Source organism: Solanum pennellii, chromosome 10 (assembly GCF_001406875.1).
Source record: "Solanum pennellii chromosome 10, SPENNV200".
NCBI lineage: Eukaryota > Viridiplantae > Streptophyta > Magnoliopsida > Solanales > Solanaceae > Solanum > Solanum pennellii.
In genome coordinates, this window is record NC_028646.1 from 73157194 (window position 1) to 73171221 (window position 14028).

The following is a 14028-nucleotide window of genomic DNA, read 5'->3' on the forward strand; positions in this document are numbered from 1 at the left end:
TTATTATTATTATTATTATTATTATTATTATTATTATTATTATTATTATTATTATTATTATGTGAATGAATGAAGATGAAAAGTTATATAGTTTTATTTTTATGTAATTTTTTCGTCAAGTTCTAATTAATATTTTAATTTTTGTCACAATTGAAAAATGTAATATTGCACATGATACATTTCTTATAGCTATTGCATATTGATGCCCCTAAAAAATATATGATGTAGTTTATCATATTAAAAAATAGTCATAGACTAAACAAAAAATAAATTAATCATTTTTTAGTACTTTTAAAAAATTTAATGAATAAATAAATTATTTAATGAAAAGAATGAAGAAAAAATTTCTCCTTAGTCACATTAATTATATTAAAACTAAAAAGTGTAATTTATTTAACTTCTCCTAATTATTGAAAATGAGATACATAAAAAGGTGATGTGACATTTATCTTCTCTTTATTGACCTTTTTTCTTATTTAAATTAATTAATTTTTTGTAAAAGTAATTTACTTAATTAATTAAAATAATTTTTATTAATAGAGGAATATTTACAACAAAAACTTTTCACATACTACTTTATTAGGAGTAAATAATAATCATCCATGACTCACATCTTTCTAATTTCCAATCCTAATAGATTAATTTTTCACTTTCTTTTCCTCTTTTTTTTTTGACCTTCTTCTGATTATAATTTCAGAATAACAATTTTTAAAAAAATATTTTAAGTTATTTTCTCTTTATTATTTACTTCCAACCAATATATCTATTTACATATAAAGTTAGAATGTTAGAAATAAATAAGATGATGTGGTACATTTCTATCACCTCCGATCACATTTATCTTTTTTCTAAATTATTTAGCATGTTTTTTATTTTTCTTCACCAGTGTAATATTGTAAAATATATTTTCAAAATTTCCTCTTCAAATAATTACTTAATAGTATTATTTTGCATAATTAACATTTTTTTTTATATATGTAACTTTTTATTTTTAATTATTCATTGTTAATTAATAATATTTATGACTTCAAAACCTTTCATGTGGATAACCTCCTAAAGTAATTAATGTGCAAGTTATATAGTTTTTCTTATCTTACTTAGTTGCTACAAGTAACAATTTAAAGAGATTTTCTATAGAGCTTTTGTATTTTATTAGTATTTTTTTATATATATTATAAATTTATAAGTGTTTATTAAGAGTTTGGTATATTGCAATAGTTGCTTTTTTTTTGTTCTGTAATAATAATTATTGTGTTGCTATTTTTTTTTAATATTGAATGTTTGCTTTTCATATTAGATTCATGTTAAATTTAAAAAATCAAGTAGAGTATATTGTTAGTTGAATAATGCAAATATGATACTCCTATTGAATTGCTTATGTAGTGTTGACACGATTTCTCAATATACCGAGGATGATTTTCACCAAAATAAAAGTCAATCTTTTATTATTTTACAAGCAATAGATTCTAAAAGATGTAATTATTTTAGATAAAATAATATGATAAGCATGACTTGAAATTAGTTGTATATTTCCACTCTAGGAATTTCATTCATACACACACACACAGACATATATATATATATATATATATATATATATGTGTGTGTGTGTGTGTGTGTGTGTGTGTGTGTGTGTATATATATGTGTGTGTGTGTGTGTGTGTATATATATATATATGTGTGTGTGTGTGTGTGTGTGTGTATATATATATATATATATATATATGATATGTTTTCTAATTTATTAAATTATTGGTTATCAATTTATTTAGAGTAACTTTTTTCATTAATATCTTTTTTATGAACACTGTATAATTTAACTCCCTCCTAAAATATAATTTAGAATTTACTACAGCCCGCATAAACAAAAGGAAAATTTCCATGAAATTATTTTTCTTTCTTTACATGTTTCTAAAGATAACATACCAAATAGATTATACGAAATCAACTATATTTAAAATACTAAAAGCATAGATAGTGAACAACAAGTTGAAAAATATAACTTGTTGGGTTTAATGATAAATATATTTGACTCAATATATTTAAACAAAAAAATTTATTCATAAATCTAATAATGTCCGCGCGAAACGCGGATATATTAACTAGTTATTATCAAATAGTGAAATAGGTCTTAAAGCTAACACATGAGGGTTAAGAACATTGAAGAAAATATTTGTCCTCTCTTCTTTTCTAGAGTCTAAGTTTCTCATCTCATTCTTAACTCTATCTTTAGTCACTTGTTATTTTAATATTTACATTGTATTTCCATAGTTCTATATTGCAATCATAATTCTAAAGTTGTAATCGAGTGTTTCAGTTCTCTTATTAATATAGTAAGGAATTCGAAATTATTATATTGTTGCTTTCATTATTCGTACTCCAAATGGTAATGGCGGTATTGGATCGTTTTAGCGATAGCAGCACCCTAGAGGGTTTGATTCTTCGGGCTGATCAGTATTTCACCTGCCTTGGCTTCTCCTAAAAGGACTAGCTACCTCTTTCTTACTTCTACCTTGATGATAAAGCTCTTACTTGGTTTACTTGGTTGAATCGTAACAAGCAATTCTTCTACTCAAAGCATTTTACAGAAAAATTGCTTATGCGATTTCTACAACTAACCTTCACGCCTTCAATGAGTATGGAAGATATTTCATGATTCTATATTGACTATGTGCACTGTGCTACATTTGTTCCTTCAACAACCTCTGCCTTTGCGGTTGTAGCTCTAAGACATGTCAAAAATTCATCTGACTTGGAAGATTGTCTTCACAAGTGTAAACATGGAGGCAGACCATTTGCTCGAGAAATTTTCTAAGAAGTATACCAATCTTCGTTCCTTGACAATGCTTACCAAAAGTAATATTTAGATTGCGGCTCTCGAAGGTCTCGAAACATTTCAAATTGGTAATGCAACATCCATAGAAGGACATTTGGTATATGAGCCCTCTTCATTACCGAAGGGAAGGTGTTCGATGAATTTTTTCTAAGAGATATTAAAAAGGTGTAGTACGACAACTTCTCCGGTGAGTGGCTCTAGTAAACAGAAAAATGAATTCAATCACATTTTAGTCTGACTCCAACCTCATCAACAACACTCCATGAGCTTGCAGCTACGTAATCCTTTAGGAAAGAAACAATGTCTCTCTTTAGAAGTGCTCAAGTATTTTATTCTCCCCTGCAAATTGAAACGACCCAAATTTATTCTCTTCTTTGATGAGACTCTTAGCTCAAGCTTTGCACAAACCCCTGAACAACAATGTAATGAGTCAAAGTAGAGTCTAACACGTATTACATGAGGTTTTATGATCCTTAAATAGTCAATTATGGTGCTTAGAGGAAGTATATAGAGTTTGGAGGTGAAACGTCCAAGAACATCCGGTGACGCTTGAAAGTTAGCCATGAGACGTGCTAGCGTGCCTTAGTATGTTTCACGAGGTTTTAGGTAGTGTTTGGAGCTAAATTTGATAGGGAGGGTTCCTAACACCTAGAAAGACGTATTTGGGGTGGAAACGTCCAGGCACGACTCCCCAAGGACCCACCTAAGGGTCCTTGAAGAGGGACCCAACTTAGGAGAAAAGTTGTCAAAACCAGTCTCCACCAACGGACCAAGGTCCATTGACGCCCCATTGATGGGGGGAGTTTGATTGATACTTAAATTCTTGAGCTAAAAACCCAAATAATGCCTCTCTGGCCAAGACTATGGACCTGCAGGATGGACCGTCGTCCAACCAATGGTCCGTCGATTCCCAACCATTGATGGAGTCTGCGATTCGCGCAGCTCACTGTAAAGTGGATGGGTGAATTGGGAAATTTACCCCACATCCAAATAATTATATAGGCGGTTATTTTAGGTAGTTTTAGTCCTTATATGAATATTAAAACAACAAAATACCCCCTTAGACTCTAGACTCCGAATCAAAACCTCTCTCTCACATTAGAACTCTCAAGAACACCATTGAAGAAGAAAAGAAGTTTGGGGCAGCAGCTTAGGACGAATTCACCAAGGGCTCAAGATAGGATTAAGGCTCTAATTTAAGGTATGTGAAGATTATTCATTCATGGATTATTCCATCCATGAAGCCCCCTAGTTTCCCTTCAATTGTGAATCCAACGAACCCCAATCTAGTGAGGGTTGTGATTACATTGTGGGTAAGGTGTGGTTGTGATCCCAATAGAGTAGGTAACATTCACTTATGTTCATGTGATGATTATATACTATTTTCATGGTGAATTATAGTAATTGAACTTTAAGGAGATCATGGTGAATTTAGACCATTAGAGGCTAGATGAAGGTTTTGTGTTGATCTTCTTAACTCTATGGTATTCTATACTAGTTGATCATGATTGAATCACCTAGATATGAATTGAACTAGGTCTAATTTATTAAGAATGATATTGACCTAAGAAGTTGGAATTGAAGCTATGTGATCATGCATGACTAGAATTGGCTTATAATGAACAAATTGAATAGATTAACATGTAATTGAGTATGAATCATGAGCGAATAAATGTAGTAGACGTTTGTAGGGCTTATGGACATTGTTGCTAGGGCTTTGGGGGTGAAGTCATAATGAGGATGATTGTGATGATGTTTCCTAGAAATGTACAATGAGAGAAGAAAGGTAAGGCTTAAAGACCCTATAGTTTACCTATGAATGAAGATAGAATGAATTGATGAATAATGAACCTTAGGTTGGTTGTCTTGGATGTGGATTTAGGATGATTTAATGAAAGTGATAGATTCACTTGAGCATGGAGAGATTTTCAAGGACATCCCTCCATGATAGAAAAGTGTCGAGCAAGGCTTAACAAGAAAACCTTGGAGTATATGCTTGACTCCAAGTGGATATGCAAAGTGATGGATAGTCTAGCAAGGATCTGGACTCCAAGTAGGAACGAGAGTCTCACCTAGTAGTTGTTATGACTATCCAAGTAGGTCTAATGAGGCGGGCGTCCTTCACATAGTTGAGTCAGCGTATCCTAGTAGAGATCTCCATATCCTATGAACTTAGACATGCTAACACATTAGTGGCTTGGCAAAACTGAAGGAGCAAAACATATTCATTTTTTAATGGTTAATTGTTGTGAACAAAATTAAACATAAGGCCTATGTGATGGAACAGGTGAATGGGACTGGTCCATTAAGACCGTTGGCATGATTAATATGTTGGAGAGCATCCAAGAGGATGAATTCTCAAATCAAACCACAGGTGCGGACTGACATCAACAAATATGTAACACAACGTGGAACTTTTTCTTAGCAGCGAACTGGGACATAGTCTGAAGAGGAGTGTCAAACACTTAGGATGCGAGCAGAGGAGAAACTTCCACCATAATCAAAATACACCCCTATGAGAAGGCATGTGGGTTTTTCTTTGGGTTTTTAAGTTTCAACTTTGCATCCGAAAATTTTGATTTTCATCGGAAGCAACTTTCCAATCCAAGTGACAATACACTAAGAGTTTTTGGAAATAATGTCCGTGCAGGCTCTTACTTATGGATGCGAAGAGCTCCACATTCATGGCTAAGAGGTTACAAGTCTCCTTTTTGTGCTCGTTTTAATTTGTCACTTGTCCAAAACCAAAGGTTATCTAGCATAATACATTTCTTTTTCAACTGATTGAGTCAAACTACAGACAACTTGATTCCTATGGTATAAGGATATGTAGGCGGGCTTGATGTTGAAAACTCGGTTATATTCTAATATTTGCTCTTAAATCTTATTTTTGAGCTTTTTGGTGTCTTCATAATTCGGTATCGAGATGTCTTTGAATTCTTTTAAAATCGTGCGTCAAACCGAGCATATCGAACTAAAAGTGTCTTGAATTATCATATAGCCTGAGAAATGTAGGAAGCCCATTTTGAGGGTTCGGCCACAACTCCTAACGTCCGTACAAAATCCCTTTCTTAGAGATTAGTATGTGTTCGGTCAAAATTGGCTTGGTCAATTTCATTTTTCTCGAATTTCTTGCATCAATCCAAGTAAAATTAGGGACAGTTGTTGACATCCAATTTTGGACCTCCCCGATGAATTAATTAATGAGCTTTTCAATTCTAAGCAATAAATTAGATTTTATGAAAATTTTAATTATTTTTCAATTGATTCAAATTAGTCTCTTCGCTTTTTCATATTTTAGATAATATATATATATATATATATATATATATATATATATATATGATTTACACAATTGTGTATATAATTAGTATTGTTATGATCACTCGAAGATCGTCTCAAAGGATTTTACCATGATTAAATATTATACTAATTAGTTTTGTTGGATTCGTTATTTTATAATTAAGTCGATTATTTTATTTTGTTAGAATTGAAAAGCTTATTAATTAACTTATACTACTTGGTCTTATTTATTCATTTTAGCTGAATTCTCCAAGTGACTCAATTCGACTATACTTTAAATGGCTATAATTATATTCTATTTAGCTACTGTATTCTATTCAATTTTAAACCCTATTTCCATACCATCACCTTAAATCCGATAAGCTCATTTATTTTTTTATCCATCTTTTTTCTTTCTTTCCATGTTGCAGAAACATTTCCTGCCCACTCCTTTAGCCCTTCCAATTTGCAATAGTTGTCAAGGACAAGAAGCCCATGAAACAACTTTTTTCAGTAGCTCACCAACAATACCTATCCCAGCCCACTCCCTTCCTGACCCGGCCTACTATTCTCTTCAAAAACCGAGCAAACAAAATAGATTGGAAGGACAACAGCAATTCTAGACGGCATGAACCTTAGCACACGGAAAGCACACGTGAACATTCAAACGACTCTGAATTGGCCCTGGACGCGCCCCACGAGAAGGATAGTCAACGAAAGGCAGCTTCAACATTTACAAATTGACAGAGTTTACACGAAAAAGATGTAGCAGATGTGTAAAGCGATATGCAGTACGATTTTGTCTTCTTCTTCATAGCCAGTAGTGAGAACAACTGCAAATCCGTCCTTGTAGCCTTGAGATTGAGTCACATCATTCGCCAAGGACGTTCGAGTCAATTCGAGCCCTTGGTTTACCTTTCCTCTTACGGAATGGAACAACAACTGGGAGAAAAGTTGTTTCTCTGGGAGAGGAAAGGAATTCAAATTTTGAATTTGAGATGGGCTTTGAACCCAATTTCTATCTGGTATTTCATAAAACTTCCGAACCCTACTATCTTCCGATATATACCTCCTTTTTTCAATGTGAGCAGGGAGTTTTTTCGGAGAAATGAAAATCTTTTGAGAGAGTTTTGAGTTGGGAATATTCTTAACTAAGGAAAAAGTGAGAAGAAAATTTTTTGAGAAAAAAGGTATAAAAATTGGGAAGGAGAAATTTTCTTTCAAAAAGTGTAGTCTGAGATTTTATTCAAATTGTTTAGCTAAGGCAAAAGAGAGTTTAAGCGGAAGAATTTCAGAATAGTAAAAATATTTCAAGGAAAGGCAAGGGAGTAACTCGTGTTACCAGTTGTTTTGGATCCGATATTTTTATTCGAATTTCTTGGTTTGTTACCCGAGTCTAGCTCGCCTAATAGGAATCTCTTCGTAAGGTGGAAGAAGTCTCGTCCCTGCTCGTCATTGTCTCCATTTTCTGCCCTGGAAAAGGTGAAAAATCCTTTCTAATTCGTACCTTTTTTTATATCGATGTTGAAATGGTCTGTTGTTCCTTTTTTTTCTCAATCGTCTCTGTTTCTTTTTGATTTATTGTTGTCATATGGAAAAAGCTTGCTTGGTTTTTGAATGAGGTTGGTTCCATCAACTAATATATGAAATACCTGCTTTTTGTGAGTTAATCACCTTCGAATATCCATGAGGGTTGTGAGTAGAACACGAGTCAGCTGATTTTATTTTTTGAGGTTCATCGTGGTTTTGTTTACTGCTGGTTCGTTCATTAAGCATTTCGTGAGTTTATCATATTCAATTCCCTTAAAACTAGTTATTTGAGAATGTGGTTCAAATGGATATATGTGGTAAATATGCATCTCGAAATTGTGTCTATCTTGAAACTCGGCATTCTTCTCGTGTCTGTCTCTTAAGTTATCATGACTATGCAGATTGTGAATATGCCTGTAACTTAAATTTTTTTATTCTAGTTTACTCGCTTTAGTCTATTTTCGTCATCAGTAATATGAGATAAGGTTTGGTTTTGATATCAGACTTCCTTTTTTTTCTCACCGCAAGACGGATGAACGAATCAAAGCGTCAAGTTTTGAATTTTATCCAACGTATGTTGTTGGTCTGCAAATGTTAAAATTAAATGATGTTTAGAATTTGCTTGCATCCCTGTTAACTGTTCGAAAACCAACCTCTTTTCGTAGGTTTGCTCGGTTTATCATCAACAACAGTGAATTAATTTTTGATTGGAATTCCTGTTTGGTTTAAGTCACACAATTATTCTGAATTATTAATAAACTGTTCTTTTAAAACTATTCTCATATTTTTCCAGTCTTCTGCCTTCTATCATAACTTAGATTTGGCTGTTGATGAGAAAGAAGATTAGTTGATGTTTTTTTCGGCCATGTTCATGTATTTGTCTGATAATAATATTGCGGATTCATATGGCTGGAATTTGTTACTTGACTAGAATGTGTATCTGTTGGATTTTCTTCATAATAGGTCTAATAGTTTTGGTCCATATTTGATTGTGTTTCATTCCTCCTTTCTTAAGCTTACTTTGTTCCAATTCAGTTAGAAATTATTAATTATGTCGCCTTCATTATTCTTCATATCGAATCTTCCTAATTGTCATTGTTTCATACTAACATTTTATTAGCATTAGTTTTAAATAGAGGGCTGTTCATTTTTCTTGCATTTGATTTCATAGATTCTAGTTCTTTATGTGGAATTTATCTTGTTTAAATCCTCTATGATTGAGTGGCTATGCATAAGCGAGATTTTGTTCCCTGTTTTGCTTTTGACGGAAGTTTCCTTTGCCTAACGATTAATATGATTTGCATATGTTATATAGATTTTGGGTCTTGGTTGTTTGCATGTTAATAAGAAGCCTCACCTTTGGTAGGTTAAGGTGAAATGACTATATTTCTTTGAAATACTGTTGAGGGGTATATTTCGTGTTCAATTGAGTATAAAGTCACTTATAATAATTTTTTTTATCTTAGCTCTTAGTCAATTATTTAGCTTTCCCTAAAGGAGATTTCGTGTTCAATTGAGTATAAAGTCACTTATAATAATTATTTTATCTTAGCTCTTAGTCAATTATTTAGCTTTCCCTAAAGGAGTTATCTGATATATTCATATGGGTTTCCTAATGTGTATTGTACAAAGTGTGATTCATGCTCCATTAGTTAGTTAGGTGAGCGTTCATATGGAATTAGTTGGACTGCTTTCTTGTTGTTGTCGAGTAGATAATGTTGTCAATAGAAATATCACTAATGCACATCTATTGATTGTCATTGCTTTAGTTTAGAATTTTGATTGTTATTGCCTTCCATTTCTTGCCAAATAGATGTATCTTTCTGCACATTTTTTTTCCTGACAAGAAATTAATGTAACTAATGTTTGTGTTCATGTATTTTAACATCCGTGTTTGGTCCTTGTTGGCCTTTTAATCTATTTCATACTAGATATGCCAAGAGGTTGGCTTTTAGAGTGGATTTAAGGGAGGTAGTAAGGTTAAAAATTTTATTTCCTATTTTCATCAGGTGGTTTGGTTTTGTTTCATATATTTTCCTTCGTTAGTAATAGCAATCTTATATCTTATTTTTCTTTTCTTACTTCTTTTCTAAATGTTGTATCCATTTGCTAATTTCTTCACTTGTCTTCACTGCATGCCCTTTCATGTGAGTCCACCGGACTCTCTTCCAACCTCTCACCAATAGAACAAGGGGTTGAAAGGGAAGCTGAAAACAAAGCTTGTAAACAGGAAATGCATGTGCTCGAAACAAATGGGAGAGTTAAAGAAGCTGGGTGCCTCCTTTACTTTTGAATATTTGCATTTTGTTATTTTGGGCTTAAGACCTCGTTATTTTATTATTATATACTTGTTAGTTTAGGACATATACCATTGAAATAGGCAAAAAGGCCCCAAAACAAAATGGGTCCAAAAAAACCGGTCCAGGCAGACAAAAAATCGGATTTGGAAATAATTTTTCAAACAACTCTAAATAATTTTTAGCCAAACAAATTAGTTGTCAGATAATTGCGAGTTAGCGAATATTTTAGATCCATAAAAACCTTCCTAAAATATAAATGTGAACCCCCGAACCTCCTTAAAAGTTTTCACTAGATTTACTGTTAAGTCTTTTGAAAAAATAAAGTTTTCTTATTTTTTTTCAAAAATTAAGTGGTGACTCTAAACAAGTCTAAAGTCCTAAAACTTATAATGTATTTTTTTCCTTTAATATAAAACACACACATGTTAGGCTCTATTTTGATCTACCTCATTTTTGAGGTGTAAAAACACCATTCATGCAAGGTAGTACTTTTGGATTCTTTCTCTATTACTTGTCAGTTTGGAGCCTAGCCCCTATCTTTACATTTTGAACACTATGAGATACATCTTTAAGTACGTCTAAGTTTCTTAATCATATGGATCCTACGAGTTACTTTTTAAGGTATGTATTGATCCTTTAATAATCATGAACACTACGAGATACCTGTTGGTCATGTCTAAGTTCAGTATTTTCTTTGAACTATGAGATACCCCTGGGCATGTCTAAGTTCATTCTTTGCTTTGAACAATAGGAGATTCTTCTCAAGCATGTCTAAGTTCATAAGATATGGAGATCTCTACTAGGATACGTTGTGTTACATCCTTGTTGATGTCAGTCGGCACCTGTGGTTTGATTTGAGAATTCATCCTCTTGGATTCTCTCGACAAAGACTGAAATAACTTGTTAGTACAAAACGTAACTGGAAAAGTGGTAGTAACTCTTGCGATGTTTTTTAGTTACTCTTGATGTGAAAGATGTCACATAAGTATGTTCAATATATGCTTGCACATTCAAAGTTAATAATTAGTAGACATAATGCCTCTTTAGCGCTTTCGAACACAGTATGTCCATTACAACTCATGATATGCTGATGATTTAGAGATGCCATTGCTTGTTTTCTGCATGGCAAACTCCGGTGATGTCCATGACGAGCTAGATGTCTCAGTGATTATCCAACTGTAACGAGGTGGATGGCTCGATAATGCTCCAATTGTAACGAGGTGGATGGCTCGATGAATATCCAATCGTGACGAGGCGTATGGCTCGATAATCAGATCATTAGCTCACGCTAAGAAAAAAAATCCACGTTGCGCTGCGTCTTTTCTAATGTCGTCTACACTGTGGTTTGATTTGAGAATTCATCCTCTTGGATGCTCTCGACAAAGAATGAAATAAACTTGGTAGCAGAAATTGTAATTAAAATAGAAAAGTCATATGCTTTACCGTACTCGACAAATGTTCTAATGTCAGCCTCTGTCGGTTTTGATGCAGTAGGTGATGACTTGATAAAAAATGATGCTTCATTGATATAAAGATGATTATCCATTGGTAGGATAATGTTTCTACATGACAGGTTGATGATGTTGATGCTCCATTGATAGGATAATGATTGATGATTCATCGATACGGAATGATGTTGACGTTCCATTGATAGGATGATGATGCTCCATTGGCAGGATAATGTTGATGGTCCATTGATCGGATGATGATTCTTCATTGATGATCCATTGATAGGATGATGTTGATGCTCCACTGATAGGATGATGATTCTTCATTGATTATTCATTGCTAGGATGATAATGATGCTCCATTGATAGGATGATGATGTTCATATATGATCCATTGGTAGGATGATGCTGATACTCCATTGATAGGATGATGATGTTCCATTAATGATCCATTGATAGGATGATGTTGATCCATTTGTAGGATGGTGATATTCCGTTGATAAAATAAAGTCGATGTCCTTCTGGATAGTGGTATTATATCATTTGATAATACTTGTAGAAATGTCCCTATGAAAGGGTCTCACATTACCACGCCTCATGTCGACGTGATTTGTAAATTTTCTTCAAATAATCTTGATGCTAAAAATGTAGTTGGATGTCATTTGTAGATGTTTCTACATGTTGAGAGTGATCCTCTCACTTGTTCATATTTGAACTTTTGCACTCAATTTAGCTCATGCTTTGCTGAAAACTTGAACAAGGTGTTGTTGCTTATATTCTGAACTCCTTTTTTTTCTTTAAAAAACATTAATGATTTTCATGCATCCACAGAACAATTGTTAGTTTGTTAAACAAATTGATCTGTGTTGACTTCTTCAAATGCGTGCTCCTTGGGTTTCTATCTTCAGTTGATCTCTCCCATCTCTCACTTCTCAATGGATGAGACAATACAATATGCAAAATATTTGAAATAAATATATTAAATCTTTAAGAAAAGAGTTTCGAAAAGTTGTAATTAAAAAGGTCACTGCAAAGCATCATGTCACGGCAAGCTTGATGAACGCATTTGGGTTGATATGTCAAGATCTATCAGATTATTTGAACGGAAATATTCAAAGTTGCTCTAAACTCCCGATAAACCCTATTGAAATTTTTGAGGCCGTCCTAAAAAAATTCTGTCCCAGTTAGTGGTCTTGGCCTATCTTGAACTTTTACTAAACAAAATCATGGAATTTTTTAGATTCTTTCAAAGAATTTGTCCTAGTTTCAATTCTCAATGTGACATTAGTTTCGACTAGTTGTAAATATTTTCTTTTTTAGAATTTTTGAAACCTTCTCAAACATTGTGTCCTAGTTACGAGTATCAATGTAACTTTAGTCTTGGCTTGTTGGAGAGATCTTCTTTTTGAGAATTTTTGGGTCTCAAAAATTCTGTCTCAATTTCTATTGTAAAGGAAAACAGAAATCTTACGAGAGATATGATCGAGCCGTTGTGGAGCTTATGTATCCCGTTGATGCAGGAATCATGTCAAACGTAGTTCCCATCAAGGGTTAACAAAAATAAGAAATTTACAAGGAAACTGATTGAGGCCGACATAGGCCGCCTACGTATCTCATTCTTGAGAATTCAAGTCTAACGTACTCAAATACAAGAAATAATTTTCAAACTACATAAAATAAGATGATTATAAACAAACGATGTGATTACAGGGAAAGAAAAACAAACTCTCAATTTTCAGATATCATAGCCCTTGATAGCATCTGAGTCAATTGGCAACTTGAGATGACTGTATATGTTTAATAACGATATGCAATCAAAAAAACGCATCGATGCATTTTCTAAGCAAACTGGTGAGTTCTCATATATAGGCTTCTCTCAGATTGACCATGATTCTGACTTCTTTGACACATTCATCCTTTCAAGATTCTCAGTTTCTGTATTATCCAGATTCGACTTACCCTTAGTCACAAACTGTTTCATATTTTTGAAAAGTCGTTTGAATATCATAAACTCATCGTCATACTCTTATTACTCATCTTCATACATCCCATTTTGTTCATTCATCTTGTGACATGACATGATATTGGCTGTTTTTTTTTAAAATTTTTTTTTTTACTGAAATTAAAAACAAAGATTGTTAGATGGAAAAATTAAAGCAAGCAAAATAAATTTTCATAATATAAGAGGCTTTCATTGAAAAATAAGGAAATATGAACTTTGACCATGACCATGAGTCATTTTGCCTTTTTCAAAACATTACGAGGGAACTTAAAACATAAACAAGTAAGATTGCATAAAGGGTGGGTCCTGAATCTCATTCGTACTACCATCAATTTTAGAAAATAACATAAAATTTATCTTTTGTCTATCAAGTTGAGCAAGAGATAAAGAGCGGAGTGGAAGTCCAATTAAGAACTTTCTTCATTGTCTCGACATCTCGTATGCCTGGTGTCTCGATTATCTTCTTGTGTACAACATCACCTTCTTCACAAAGGTTCCCAATTCCTTCTCCAAGACCATCATCATTGACATTTTCTTCTACCATAAAGGACTGGCATAAATGAGGCAAAAACTTTGCTGGAACATGATTGCTCCCTTTTTTGTTCTGACCCTCTCTTGACACAGAACCAA